This window comes from Phocoena sinus, chromosome 4 (assembly GCF_008692025.1).
Source record: "Phocoena sinus isolate mPhoSin1 chromosome 4, mPhoSin1.pri, whole genome shotgun sequence".
Taxonomy (NCBI): domain Eukaryota; kingdom Metazoa; phylum Chordata; class Mammalia; order Artiodactyla; family Phocoenidae; genus Phocoena; species Phocoena sinus.
In genome coordinates, this window is record NC_045766.1 from 122449255 (window position 1) to 122463526 (window position 14272).

General features: G+C 32.5%; 1 protein-coding gene across 2 annotated transcripts in view; it reads left to right on the plus strand.

Annotated features, from left to right (window-relative positions):
- Positions 1-14272, plus strand: part of NCAM2 (neural cell adhesion molecule 2) — a 496915-nt gene that overhangs the window by 127831 nt on the left and 354812 nt on the right. The window lies entirely within an intron of this gene.

Genomic DNA, 14272 nt, shown 5'->3' on the forward strand with positions numbered 1-14272 from the left:
AATATTAGCAATTAAATAAAGTAACAATTTGTTTAGCAGTAATGTTGAAAAAAACAAAAATATATTTTTTCATTCCTAACTTTACTTTTATAACTGGCCTATATATGTATTTTAAAAGACCGTTGCCATTGTTTGTTAGTTAAAATAAACATTTTAAAGATAAATACATAAACTCCTCAGCATAGTACTTTTGCCTTCTAGAAATAAAAAAGATGTATGTATTAAAAAACTGCATGTAAGTTTTACTCTTTCAAGTATTTTTGCCATAAGAACTTTCAAAAAATAAATGATACATATACATCTTTACTCTGTTATTTCATTATATATTTTTCCATTATTAAAAAGTAACAAGAACTGGTCACCATTATATAAATATATCAACTTTATAATTTTTACATGATTTTTATTCATAAGTAGCTTTCAGATGACCCTTAAGTAAATTATTATTTAAAGAATAAATTTAGCACAGGTATAAATGTATACTTTAAGATATATATTTAGAAATAAATATCAGGAAACATATCTTCAAATAGAAGATAGAGGCTGGAATGAAACCTTTGCAAGAATAGTCAAGTAATTGATTATATTTTTATTTAAACATATTTAAATAGAAATATATTGATATCTACCCTATCTAAACATATTTTATGTGCTAAGCTGTCCAGTCTCCAGTGGAGAACACACAATGACATTAACACCTGGAGATTTGTCTGGCATCCAGCTCACTAATGGGACAGGTATTTTGTGTTGGCAAGTGTGGTATATTTGCCACTCCATTTTACTACTTATCATCTTCTCTTCAATCAAAAACAAGAGCCAGGAGGGAAGTAGGGTGACCACGCTACATATTGCATCTGGGACGTGAGCTTCAAAGAGAGTGAAATCAGAGAGAAAATATACTGTGAATGGTTGGCTATGGTTAATACTGGCTTGCTTGTTTGTGGTTGCTTGTGTGCTGGTCAAATAAGAAATACAGAATGAATCAGATTTGTTCAGGAATTTTTTTTTTTTAATAGTTCAAGAACAAGGCCACAAAAGTAAGAAAAAAAGTCTCTTTTTAGTTCAGAATTAAAATACATGTGTGCCTGGTATTAACACGAAATTTGCTGAAGTGTTGCAAGTATCACCTTGACTTTCAACTTAGCATCTGATGGGGAACTTCATCAGCATACAAATGGAGACACAGTAATTGATGTATTGAACTTTTCATAAGACATGTACTGAAAAGATCAAGATCCCTTCTTAATTAAGAGTTTATTAAGACAAATGAAAAATAATGAGGGAAAATCAAAATTGAGCATTCTATATGCTACTATATACCAAAGTTGGAATTTATAAGATCTTGTAGAAACAGCATAAGTAGTGTATGATAATGATTTATATATCCTTTGTAAACATCATTTGAGCTGATTCTGAATTAAATATAAAATAAAATTTAAATATAAAATATTTGGACTTTGTAAGGCAAGAAATAAAAATAACGAATTGAAAAGCATATTTCAAGGGCTTCCCTGGTGGCGCAGTGGTTGAGAGTCCGCCTGCCGATGCAGGGGACACGGGTTCGTGCCCCGGTCCGGGAGGATCCCGCATGCCGCGGAGCGGCTGGGCCTGTGAGCCGTGGCCGCTGGGCCTGCGCATCTGGGGCCTGTGCTCCGCGGCGGGAGAGGCCGCAACAGTGAGGGGCCCGCGTACTGCAAAAAAAAAAAAAAAAAAAAGTGGTTTGACATAAGGTAATAAGGAAACAAAAGATCAATAGCTAAATTAAATCTCCTTTTAAGGTGGTAAAGAACATAATTATTGCTTTACAAAGTCAAATCAGAATTATATCAGAAACAATACAAGAAATTTAAAAAAATTTAGAAGGATTAAAGACATTTTAATAGATTATATCAATACATGTGCAAGACCAAGGTAAAGATAACCAAAGACAGAATAATTGGTAGGGATGATTCTAAAACAAATGCAATAAATGCCACAAACAAGTAACAAATATTAAATTTTAAAATGGTTTAAACTGCTTATTGAATAACAATCAATTTTGTAATTAAACAAATTTTAACATATATTAATTTACATATACATATTTAAGACAAATTTATTATCATGCAAATATTTATAACATCACAATTTTAATGGTCTTTTAGAATTAATAGACTGAAAATAAATTAGCTTAGTTACTGTATAGATATTCCCTTACCAAACACCATATTAATTTGAGTGAAGAAGAAGGTTGAAATAATGATTTAACCAGTCCATCCTAATTTTAAGCTGCTTATAAATCTGCAGGTGGTAGAAAGTTCAATATAAGAAATGATCTTAAATTTGATAAATTCATTATGTGATGAATATGCATATTTTTAGAAGAATCCACCATGCAGCTTCTAGTAGTAGTGATGTTGAGACATACAAGGATTTTGACTTAGATAATGCAATCATTGCCCAAGAATAAAGGAGTCTTTGCCTAAAATGTTACTTGAAGAAGCATCATTTCATTTAATTAGGAACATGAAACTAATGTCCTTAGAAGAAAGAAAGTGTCATGCTCGGTATGGACTTCTCTTCTTGTTCTTGATTATACTGTTATATGTGCACACTTTCAAAAATGTTAAATAAGGAAGAATCAGAAAATAAAGAAATATATAAAGTAAAAAATACTTAAGATGGTTATTATGGTCCAAATATATTTTAAACAAGAAAATTGTGCATGAAATATCCTTTGGATTTTTTCTTATAATTTTATGCTCTTTCACACAATGCTAATGTTATAATTTGCCATTATCTGGCACTTTGTAACTCAGGGTTTTTTGTACTATTGGAAATCATGCAAAAATTATCCTGTTCATCTGGGGAAATAAACATTTTCAACAGGATATTATTAAGGATGCTTAATAAGATATCTAGTGGAATGCCTCTTATTTTAAATGATTTTTAGTCAATATTAGCAGCCCTCTAAAATGTTATAGTATAGGTTTTTGTGCTTCAATACCCCAAACTCTTATTTGGCTATGTAATTATCTTTGTTATACCTTTTTTATTAATATAAAAGTATCAACATAACATATAAGAAAGACATATATATAAATATATGTATAATTATGACTAATCCCAATTGTTTATTTATCTGTAGGGAACAATCAGTAGAAATGTGTTAATATGGCATATTAATTTGACATTTTAAAACATCATTGCAATTGAATATCATCATATCTGAGGAAATAATTTAATTTTATTTGCTTATTCTGTGCTGTAACTTTGCTTGTATGGGAATTTCCAAATTGTTATGGTATTTTTAAAAATATTAACTTATTAAATCAAGACCATTTGAAAATGTGTGTTTTTAAAGGCTTTATTTTCTTAGAGCAGTTTTAGATTCACAGCAAAATTGAGAGGAAAAATTAAGTAGAAAAGACAGATTTCTCACATGCCCACTAACTCCACACATACATAGCCTTCCTTATTATCAACATCACTTATCAGAGTGGTACAGTTGTTACAATAGATGAACCCACATTGACACATCATTTTCACCGATAACATGTAGTTAATTTTAAGGTTCTCTCTGAATGTACATTCTGTGAGTTTGGACAAATATATAGTGACATGTATTAAAATTATAATAGCATACAGAGTAGTTTTACTGTCCTCTGTGCTGTCTATTCATTCCTTCTTCCACTCCCCATCCCTAATCCCACTCCTGAACACCACTGATCTTTTATTCTCTCCATATTTCTTCCTTTAACAGAATGTCATATAGTTAATAGAATCATACAGTATGCAACCTTTTCAGATTGCCTTCTTTCACTTAGTAGTATGTATTTTAGGTTCCTCCATGTCTTTTTCATAGGTTGAGAGCTTATTTCTTTTTAATGTTCAACAGTATTCTGATTTCTGAATGTAACAGATTATTTATCCATTCACCTACTGAAGGATATCTTAGTTGATTCCAAATTACGGCAATTATGAATAAAGCTGCTGTAAGATCAACGTACACATTTCTGTGTGGATGTAAGGGGTCAACTCTTTTGGGTAAATATCAAGGAGCACGATTGCTGGATCATTTGATAATAGTATGTTCGGTTTTATAAGAAACCACCAAACTTTCTTTCAGAGTGGCTACCACTTTTCATTCTCACCAGTAACGTATGAGAATTCTCATTGATCCATATCCTTGCCAGCATTTGATGTTGTCAGTGTTCTTGATTTTGGCCATTCTAATAGGTGTGTAGTGATATCTTATGATTGTTTTAACTTGAATTTCCCTGATGACATATGTTGAGGAGCATCTTTTCAGATGCTTATTTGCCATCTGTGTATCTTCTTTGGTGAGGTGTCTCTTAAGGTCTTTGGCCCATTTTTTATTTGGGTTGTTTACTTACTGTTAAGTTTTAAGAGTTCTTTCTATGTTTCAGATCACAGTCCTATGTTAATTGTTTCTTTGCAAATATTTTCTCCCAGTATGTGGCTTGTCTTCTCATTCTTTTGACAGTTTCTTTTTGACAGTTTGGTTGTTTTTAATTTTAATATTTTAATGAAGTCCAGCTTATCAATTCTTCCTTTCATAGATCATGTCATTGATGTTGTATCTAAAAATGCACCACCATACCTTTATCTCAGTTTTCTTCTATGTTATCTTCTTGGCGTTTTATAGTTTTGCGTTTTACATTTAGGTCTATGATCCATTTCAAGTTAGCTTTGTAAAGGGTGTGAGGTATGTATTTAGGTTCTTTTTGTGCAAGTGTATATCTAGTTGTTTCAGCGCCATTTGTCAAAAAGACTGTCTTTCCTCCATGATATCACCTTTCCTCCTGTGTCAGAAAATAGTTGTCTCTATTTATATGGATCTGTTTTTCTAGGCACTCTATACTGTGCCAATGATCCATTTGTTTCCTCTTTTGCCAATTCCACACTGAGTTGATAATTGTGGCTTTATAGTAACTCTTAAAGTAGAATAGCATCAATCCTCTAACTTTGCTCTTCTCCTTCAAAATCATGTTGGCTATTCTGGATCTCTTAACTTTCCATACAAACTGCAGAATTGGTTTGTCATTAGCCACATAATAACTTGCTGGGGAATTGATTGGGATTGCATTGAAACTATAGATCAAGTGGGAAGAACTGATATTTTAACAATATTGAGTCTTCCTATCCATGAACATGGAATATTTCTCCAATTATTTAGTTATCCTTTGATTTAAATCATCATAGTTTTGTAGCTTTCTCACATAGATCTTGTACAATTTTTTTTGACTTATACGTTTTTTGACTTATATAATTTTTTTGACTTATAAAGTATAAGTAAGTTTGGGGCATGCTGATAAAACGGTATTGTATTTTTTAATAAATTTATTTATTTTATTTATTTGGCTGCATTGGGTCTTCGTTGCTGCGCGTGGGCTTTCTCTAGTTGTGACAAGCAGGGGCTACTCTGTTGTTGTGTGTAGGCTTCTCATTGCAGTGGCTTCTCTTGTTGCGGAGTACAGACTCTTGGCATGTGGGCTCAGTAGTTGTGGTGCACAAGCCTAGTCGCTCAGTGGCACATGTGATTTCCCAGACCAGGGTTCGAACCCGTGCCCCCTGCACTGGCAGGTGGATTCTTAACCACTGCACCATCAGGGAAGTCCCTGGTATTGTATTTTTAATTTCAAATTCCACTTGCTCATTGATGGCATTTAGGAAAACAAGCGACATTTGTATGCTAACCTTGTGTCCTACAACCTTGTTGTTATTGCTTTTTGTTCCAGTAGCGTTTTTCGTTTGTTTTATTTTGGATTTTATACATAGACAATTATGGAATCTGAGAACAAAGACTGTTTGCAATAATTTTTGCCTCTATATAACAGTGTTTTCTTGAACTCAGCTCACTCCAGACACCAGCTTATTGCCATCTCGTCTAGGGCCCATCTCCCTAAAACAGAAAAACACATATTTTGTCTCACTTCCAAGTGATCAAGACCTTTAAAAAAAGCACATCCTACCACATCCTAAAGCCTTACCTTGGGAACAGCTGCATTTCGTAATCCCTAAGTGTGAGCAACCAAAGACTCCATTAACTGTTGGCCCGAAACATAGAAGCAAAATTTTCCCCACTGGTGTGCTTTGACCAGGCATTCCAATTCTCTCCAAATTCACTCTGCAAACTGGCATTATAGCACTTTTCAAACCTTGTTGTGATAGTAGAACACAAAACAAAACAAATCAAAAACAAACAAACAAAAACAAAACAAAAAAACCCAAACCACAGGGGCATTAGCACATGCCAGATGTGTTTGACTTGTCTTTTCTACATCTCATTTGCATTATCTGTAAATTGAAGAGGATAATGATAGTTCCAAAATCTTAAGCTATTTTATCTGTTTAGTGTGTTTATTTGCCTACAAAATAGTAGGAATCAATTAAGAAAACCTGTTTATATCAATTGGCTGGCTGTCTTCGCCACCATTTTGTTAATTACATGAAAATAAGCATTGCATCTTTTTCAGATTATCACCACCCAAATCTTCAGTAATGTTATAAAGAGAAGGAGACCTGTATGTACTACCATTAGACTCCAACAGATAATTGCTTTAGCAGGGGCATAGACATATTTTTAAAAATTGGTATATTTTAGATAATGTTTTTGTTACAACATTTTGATAATGTTGAAAAATGTTTCCAATAATTAAAGCACAATTTTATAACTAAATATTTTAATGCCAAAAAGATGTCTCATGTTTCAGTATTTGACTGGTCATTGATTTGACATTGTGGTCGTTGACTTAAGTGCCATTAAATACCTTGGCATTTCTAATGCAGTCATAGTAATTTTTTGTCTTACTTATTCATTACTTTGTACATGCTAGGATATTTTCACAATAAAGAATACTTATATAATGTAATGAGCTGGATTGTGGCCTCTCCCAGAATCTTCAAAAATTACCTTCTTTGGCAAAAAGTTCTTTGCAGATTTATTAGTTTGCCAAAGCTGTCATAACAAAATACAGCAGATTGGATAACTCCAAATACCCAAGTATATCTTCTCACAGTTCTGCAGCCTAGAAGTCCAAGATCAAGGTATCAGCAGATTTGGTCTTTTCTGAGGCCATTCTTCTTGATTTGCAGATGACCACCTTCTCTGATAAGGTATTTCCTTTGTGCATGTACATCCGTGAGGTCTCTTTGTGTGTACAGATTTCTGCTTCTTACAAGGATATCAGTCAGGTTGTGTTAGGGCCCAATCATATGGCCTCATTTTACCTTAATTACCTTTTTAAAGACCCTATTTCCAAATACAGTCACATTCTAAGGTACTAGGGATTAGGCCTTCAACATATAAATTCTGTAGGGACACAATTCTGCCCATAACAAAAGATACAATTGAATTAAGGATCTTGATGTGAAGATTACCTGCATGGGTCCTAAATCCAATGACAAGTGTCCTTCTGAGAAAAAGATAGAGGGGGATTGAGACCCACAGAAAAGAAAGAGGCAGTAGACCATAGAGGCAGAGATTGTAATGATGTACCCATAAATCAAGGATTGTAAAGAGCCACCAGAAGTTGGAAGAAGCAAGAAACAAATTATCCCCTAGAGCCTTAGAGGGAGTATGGCCCTGCCAAAGTTCAGAATTCTAGCTCAAGAACTGTGAGAGAATACATTTCTGTTGTTTTAAGCCACCAAGTTTGTGGTCATTTATTTTGGCAGCCTCAGGAAACTAATACAGATTTGTTAATGTTTCTAGTTCTTGGCACCTGTTCCTGCAGATTTAGAATGATTTTTCATAAACATCCTTGACCCATTTAGTTTTGTCTGTAGAATACAGGAAGGAAATTAATATACAAAATACACAGTAAATAAATATGTATATACACTAATATACATAGTTGCAACAATCTATAGATGTTTTTGTTTCATTTTCTGTTTACATTTGATGTAGGATAAATAATCAACTATTCTTTTTTTTAATTCTTATTTTTAGAATTTCAAGATGCTAGAGAAAATAAGATTGTTTGAAAATATATAGATTCTTTGAAAAGAAGTCTACAATATAAATTTACAAAGAGTTGCCAATGACATATATATGCCTATATTTTGTATATCAAAATATTTAAAATGCTAATATATTTGTGACTATTTGGTTTCTATGTGTGAAAAATACTAGATACCCTTGTTTGTTTAACTCAGTTTGCTAAGATTGTTAATTATTAAAATTTAGTTACCTAGCATAAATAAATCTAATAATTACTTGCAATTCATATGTTATAAAGATTTGCTTTGTTGGAAATATACTGGTAACTTCCATTATGAGAAAGTATAGTACCATGAACAATTTGCTCACTGAAGAAGTTGGTGTCTCTAAGAATTTAGGACATGAAACAGTAATGATGGTTTCTAAGATTTATCTAGAGTTTCTATCTTTGGTATTTCCCTATGGCTACAATAAGTCATCAGGTTGCTATTAACAAAGTGAGAGTATATTAAAATCCACTTTTAAATCATTAGAATTGGTATAATGTTATTGTTTTGCATTAATTTCAGAAGTCATAGACTAATAAATATAAGGAACAGCATCTTAAAAAATTGATGTTACTTGAAAATTTAAACATAGTTTTGTGTATATAAAGACAAATTATTGCTCATGTTGGCTAGAGCATCTGAAAACTCCCATTGGGACCTCTGGGCACAGCAAATACATTCAGTAAGCCATACCTTCAGTAAATGATTCTTAGTGAAAATAAAACTGTTAATAAAAATACAATATTCATTCCACCATTAGTGCTGTTTTCCTTTGGGGCTTCAGTAAATTATCCTACTGATTGTCAGAAGCAAAGTATATTATACTTTTTTTTTTTTTTTTTTGCGGTACGTGGGCCTCTCACTGTAGTGGCCTCTCCCCTTTCGGAGCACAGGCTCCGGTATGCGCAGGCTCAGCGGCCATGGCTCACCGGCCCAGCCACTCCCACGGCGCGTGGGATCCTCCCGGACCGGGGCACGAACCCGTGTCCCCTGCATCGGCAGGCGGACTCTCAACCACTGCCGCCACCAGGGAAGCCCTGTATTATACTTTTGAGACTATAGAATAAAAATCACATGAGGTTGACAGATTATTCTTCAGTCTGTCTCATCAACTACTTTTTCTTAGTAGGATCTCCAGGGTCCAGAATCCCGTATTCTTAATTTACAGCTGTTATTTTATTCAGAGGTGCTCAGTAAGAGCTTCCATTATTCTCTAGCATTCCTTTTTTTTTTTTTCTCCTTCTCACTTTTGTTCAAACCACAGTGTAGAAAATCTTGAAAAATCACTTTATTTTTCATTATTTTTAACATGTTACAATTCTAAATCCACAGATTATTTTCAAGAATGATCCCTAATGCAATTTTAAGGAGTCAACTTAATTTGTTAATAGTCTCTGCATATTGCTAGGCAGCTGAGGGGAAGAGGGTGTTCTGGGAATGTTTATATTGAATAGCAAGAATGGAGGGAAATGGCTTTCTTAATTTAACCCTGCTTTGACATGTAGCCTTCCCTGAGGGCCTCTATAACTATCAAAATGAGCTATTTATCTATAGTCCCAGAGGCAGCAGATTGCCTAGAGAGAGAGGGAGAGAGAGGGAGACAGAAGAGATAGTGTCTTAAACAGGAAGTATTTCCCATATTTACAAACTTTTGTAACTTTGATGTTTTGACCCTGATAAAATTGGAGGACATAACGTTTCATAATTTCGATACTTATGTAAAAATATTTTTCAGGTTTTATTGTCAGATTTGTAGAGTGGCTACAAGTGTGTATACATAAACATGATGTGACACAATTTAACACACTCCTCTATTTCCTGTAAATTGTTCTTCCATTGGGGGCACAGCTGTTCTGGTGTCTCCTTTCATGATGTTAGCAGCTATTGGTTATCTTTGTCTAGATATATTAATTCACCAGCAGTTAAAATGGTGCTATTTTAATTCCATCACTCTTTCCTCACTTATTAGCAGATATTTTTATGAGTAAAAACATCCCCTCATCAATTCTGTGGTTACCAGTGGTATCAGAAAGGCAGAATAAATGCCTGATTCTTTCTCATCAATTACTAGTTTTCAAAAAAAATATTTTGCTTCCCTAGAAACTTCATCAATGAACAATTAATAGTTTTTTATAAATACCATTATTAACTCAGATATAAATGAATTTGATGGATTTCAACAAACTCAAGTTGTTCTTGATCAATTTTTTTCATATTTTACTCATAGGAGCCTCTTCAGTTTAACTAAGTCTTTTCGGCACAGCCCCAGTAGTCCTTGGTAGCTTCCATGCTATCTGGAGTATTAGTATTCCAGGCTTATGTTGTCTTTGTCCTGCCACAGACCAGAAATCAATCATTTCTCCAAAGTTAACTAATTACTTTTAGTGGGAAACTGTATCTGCATGGCATAATCTGGGTGCTACTTATGCTCACTACTACTGCACTGAACCTAGTTTCTATGCATTTCAGAGAACAGAACCAGAAAAATAGATAGATGATAGCTAGATAGCTGGATACATAGATAGATGAAGTAAGTCAAGAGTTGTTCTGAGTTTTCTAATTCAAATCCAGCTGTTAAGGGTTTTTGTATAATCTGCTCATCTTTCTGTCTTTCTTTTGATTTTCAGCAGTGGAAATCACTGAATTAGATTAACATTTGCTTTATTCACTATGCACATGAAACAGTCTCAGGTAGCAACGTAAAGTATTTTGTATGGGTTTCCAGTCAAAAAGCCAAGTAGATAAAACTGTGTATAATATAGATATATGTGTAGTGTGTGTATGTACACACATACATCTATAACATACACACTTTTATCCATCTTCTTCATTTATGACACATGGGTATCAAATCATAATTATATACAAAATCATCATTATTCTTTTGTAGAACTGTGATTTCATGGATGTAGCACACTTTATCCAACCAGATCTTCATTGGCAGAAATTTGGATTTTGCTCACTTTTCAATTTGTTTGTTTTTCTTCTGGGTCTCACTTCATCACATAAAGTGCTCCAATCATTTGCTTAGTTTTCAAAAATATTCTTTTTAATAATATTTTTGCCAGGGTATATTTTAGATATATCCCTAGGTGCTATATTGCTGGGTCAAAGGGTGAATCATTAACAAAGTTTGTCATATACCGCAAAATTACTATTCATGATGATTTTATCATTTTTTCATCCCACCAGCAAAGTATGAAGGTTAGTATTTAGTTGCCCCACAGTTAGCTAAACGTGTTGCTAAATTTGTTTTTTTTACCAATGTGAGAGGTGAGAAAATGGTATTTCAGTTTTTGGATTGCTTCCATTTCTTTTTCTGTGACGTATATGTTCAAATTTTTTATTTTTTAGGGTTGTTGAAAATGTTCTCTAACTTTCAATGGGTGGCTTCATTTAGCACATTAAGGCTTTGATATTTTAAGTTGCAAATATTTTTTCAGTTTGACATTTGTCTGTTTATTGGTTGTTTCTTTTGTCATGAAAGTTTTTTTAATGTAATCTATCTAAATTTTTTCTTATTTTTAATTGTAGATTAAAAAGATTTCCCCCCCTCACTTCTAGAAAAGGCAACCAAGTTTTCTTCTGTTATGCATATTGTTTTATCTCTTTACATTTAAATCTCTAGCCATTTTGGAATTAATTCATCCTCATGTATGATGTGATGAACAGATAACAATTTTATCTCTTTTCCATGTGGTCTCCAGTTATCCTAATCACTCATTTAAAAATACATTTTTCCTCACTTTTCTGATATGACATTTTTCTTTTGTCCCCTTGGTTTTTCCATCTATCCTTTCACCCAAAACACATTTTAGAGTTGTGTTTAAAATGTTTGCTGTCATAGAATCCTTTTCTCCTTTTGGCTTATTTTGTTTTACTTCAAGGTTTTTGGCTAATAAGTATTTGTACTTGATTGTTTTTTCAAATAAACATTTTAATCATATTCTCATGCTTCAGACAATAAAAATAATTGTGATTTTACTGGCATTTCCATAAGTGCTTAGATGAGCTCATAGAGAAGTGACATCTCTTTATGATGTGGAGTCTTCCTACTCAAGGATGTGGTGTTCATTTTCTAGTTCTCTATGTCTCCTTTCTATGATCATTTTTTCAATATTTCAAAGTAAAATTGTTTTTTGTGTACTGGCATTATACAATTGAAAAGCAAAATAAAATCAAAATCAAAAATTTTTAAAAGACATTTAAAATAACATTTAAAGATGATGTATTAATAAATGAGTTCAAGACATGTACAGCAAACCAAAGAACATTGCTGAGAGAAATCAAGAATGACCCAAACACATGGAGACACACACCATGATCATTTGGAAGATTCAATTGTATCAAGGTAGTATTTCTTCCAAAATTGACCTATACATCTAATTAAATCCCAATTTTCATACATACATTTTGTTTTAATTTTAGGATTTTGATTTGTGATACATCTTTGAATTTCTTTTGTCCTATCATCATACAACACAAGAAAAGTGCTCCCCAGGTTAGATAAAACACCTCTGTTTCCAAATGCCCAACAAATGCTTAACACATGCTTTTTTTTAACCTAAGGATTTCACAGTTTAGTAGGAAAGGTAGGCAATGACTCAGGTGGAGTGTTATGCATTTAACAATAGCAGTGTACTTAAGGAGTTTGGTAAAGTAGTGAAGACTGGGATTAAATTTGCCTGAGGGAAGCAGGAGACCCAGTAAGGCTGGCTCTTAAGAAGAAATAAAATAACTGTGATTCTAAAGTTATATAGCTCATACAATATTTACTATATTTATTTATTTTACTAGTAATGGATACATAGCTAGCTACCTTTGTTTTTCTCAAATAGGTATCTAGTTCTTTCAGCAACATTTATTGAAAATCTTTCTTTCCAGATTTAATATCATAGAACACAGAGAAGCTGGCTTATAAAACAAAAGAGATGGCAATATCTTTAAATAGCAGTTCAGCCTGGAAAAGTTTGCAGTTTTTCTACAGTTTTCAAAAGTAATAATAGATAAAGTAAAAATATGATTTGAATAATTTCTATCACTATATGCTGTTACAAAATTATTTAAAAATGTAAGAATTAGAATATGTGGTTATTTAAAATAGTCATAATACTGTGGTTATTTAAAATAGTCATAATACTTTTACTGAATAAAATAGTTTTAAGTATTCTTTTTCACATAAATATATTTTAGAAAGATAAGCTATTTCTGCAGGTAATATCACAGCCTTACTTTGTGTTTAGTTTATACTCAAGGCGGTTTTTGTTTTTGTTTGGTTTTTTTGTGTTTTTTTCTTTTTGCACTGACTACTGAATGTTCTAAAGAGCTAGTTGAATCTCTAACAGGAATATGATCTGATTCTTTTATGCAGTTTTTTAAATCTTCTGTGGTGATCTTAAATATCCTATATGGACTGAAATTTCTTGAAGAGTTTGTACTTAAATAATATTAGGGCCACAAAAAAAAAGACTTTCTCTATTTTAAATATTGTGGTACAGAAATGATGTACATCATAGTTTGGCAAGAAAGCAGACTACCAAATAGCTTTCACTGGGAGATGCTTCTCTTTTCTTTCTAATCAGATAGCTTCTCTGGAAAAAATCATTTCTCCTGTAAAGGAGAAAAAAATGGAGAGTTTTAAACAAACCTAAAATAAGGCAAATATATGACATTTAATATGTAAAACCTTCATTTTTTTCTTCAGAATCTTTAAAAGTAAATAAGAATTCTGGCCTGCAGTTTTCTTTGTGGGGAGCTTTTTTAGTAACTGCAGTGAGAAGTAGTCACATGTGCTTAAGTTGTCATAGTTATTAATAGTTCTGAGAATTTTCCTTAGACTTCCAGTATATTCAGTTGATGTTTGAATCTTTGCATACAAGTTGGCTTGAATTTATTTACTAATCTGTGAATAGTTATTAGAACAGAAATAAAAGAACTGTGATTCTAAAGTTATATATCTCATACAATATTTACTATATTTATTTATTTTACTAGTAATGGATACATAGCTAGCTACCTTTGTTTTTCTCAAATAGGTATCTAGTTCTTTCAGCAACATTTATTGAAAATCTGTCTTTCCAGATTTAATATCATAGACCCTTTGTGGAACTCAACTGACCGTGTATACAGGGGTCTATTTCTGGACTCTATAATTTTTCGTTAATCTACATTTCTATTATCATTCCCACACCAAACTGTTTTGATTTCTATAGGTTTACATAAATTATTGAAATTAGGTAATACACATTGTCTTTGTTCTATTTTCAAAGTTGTTTTGGCT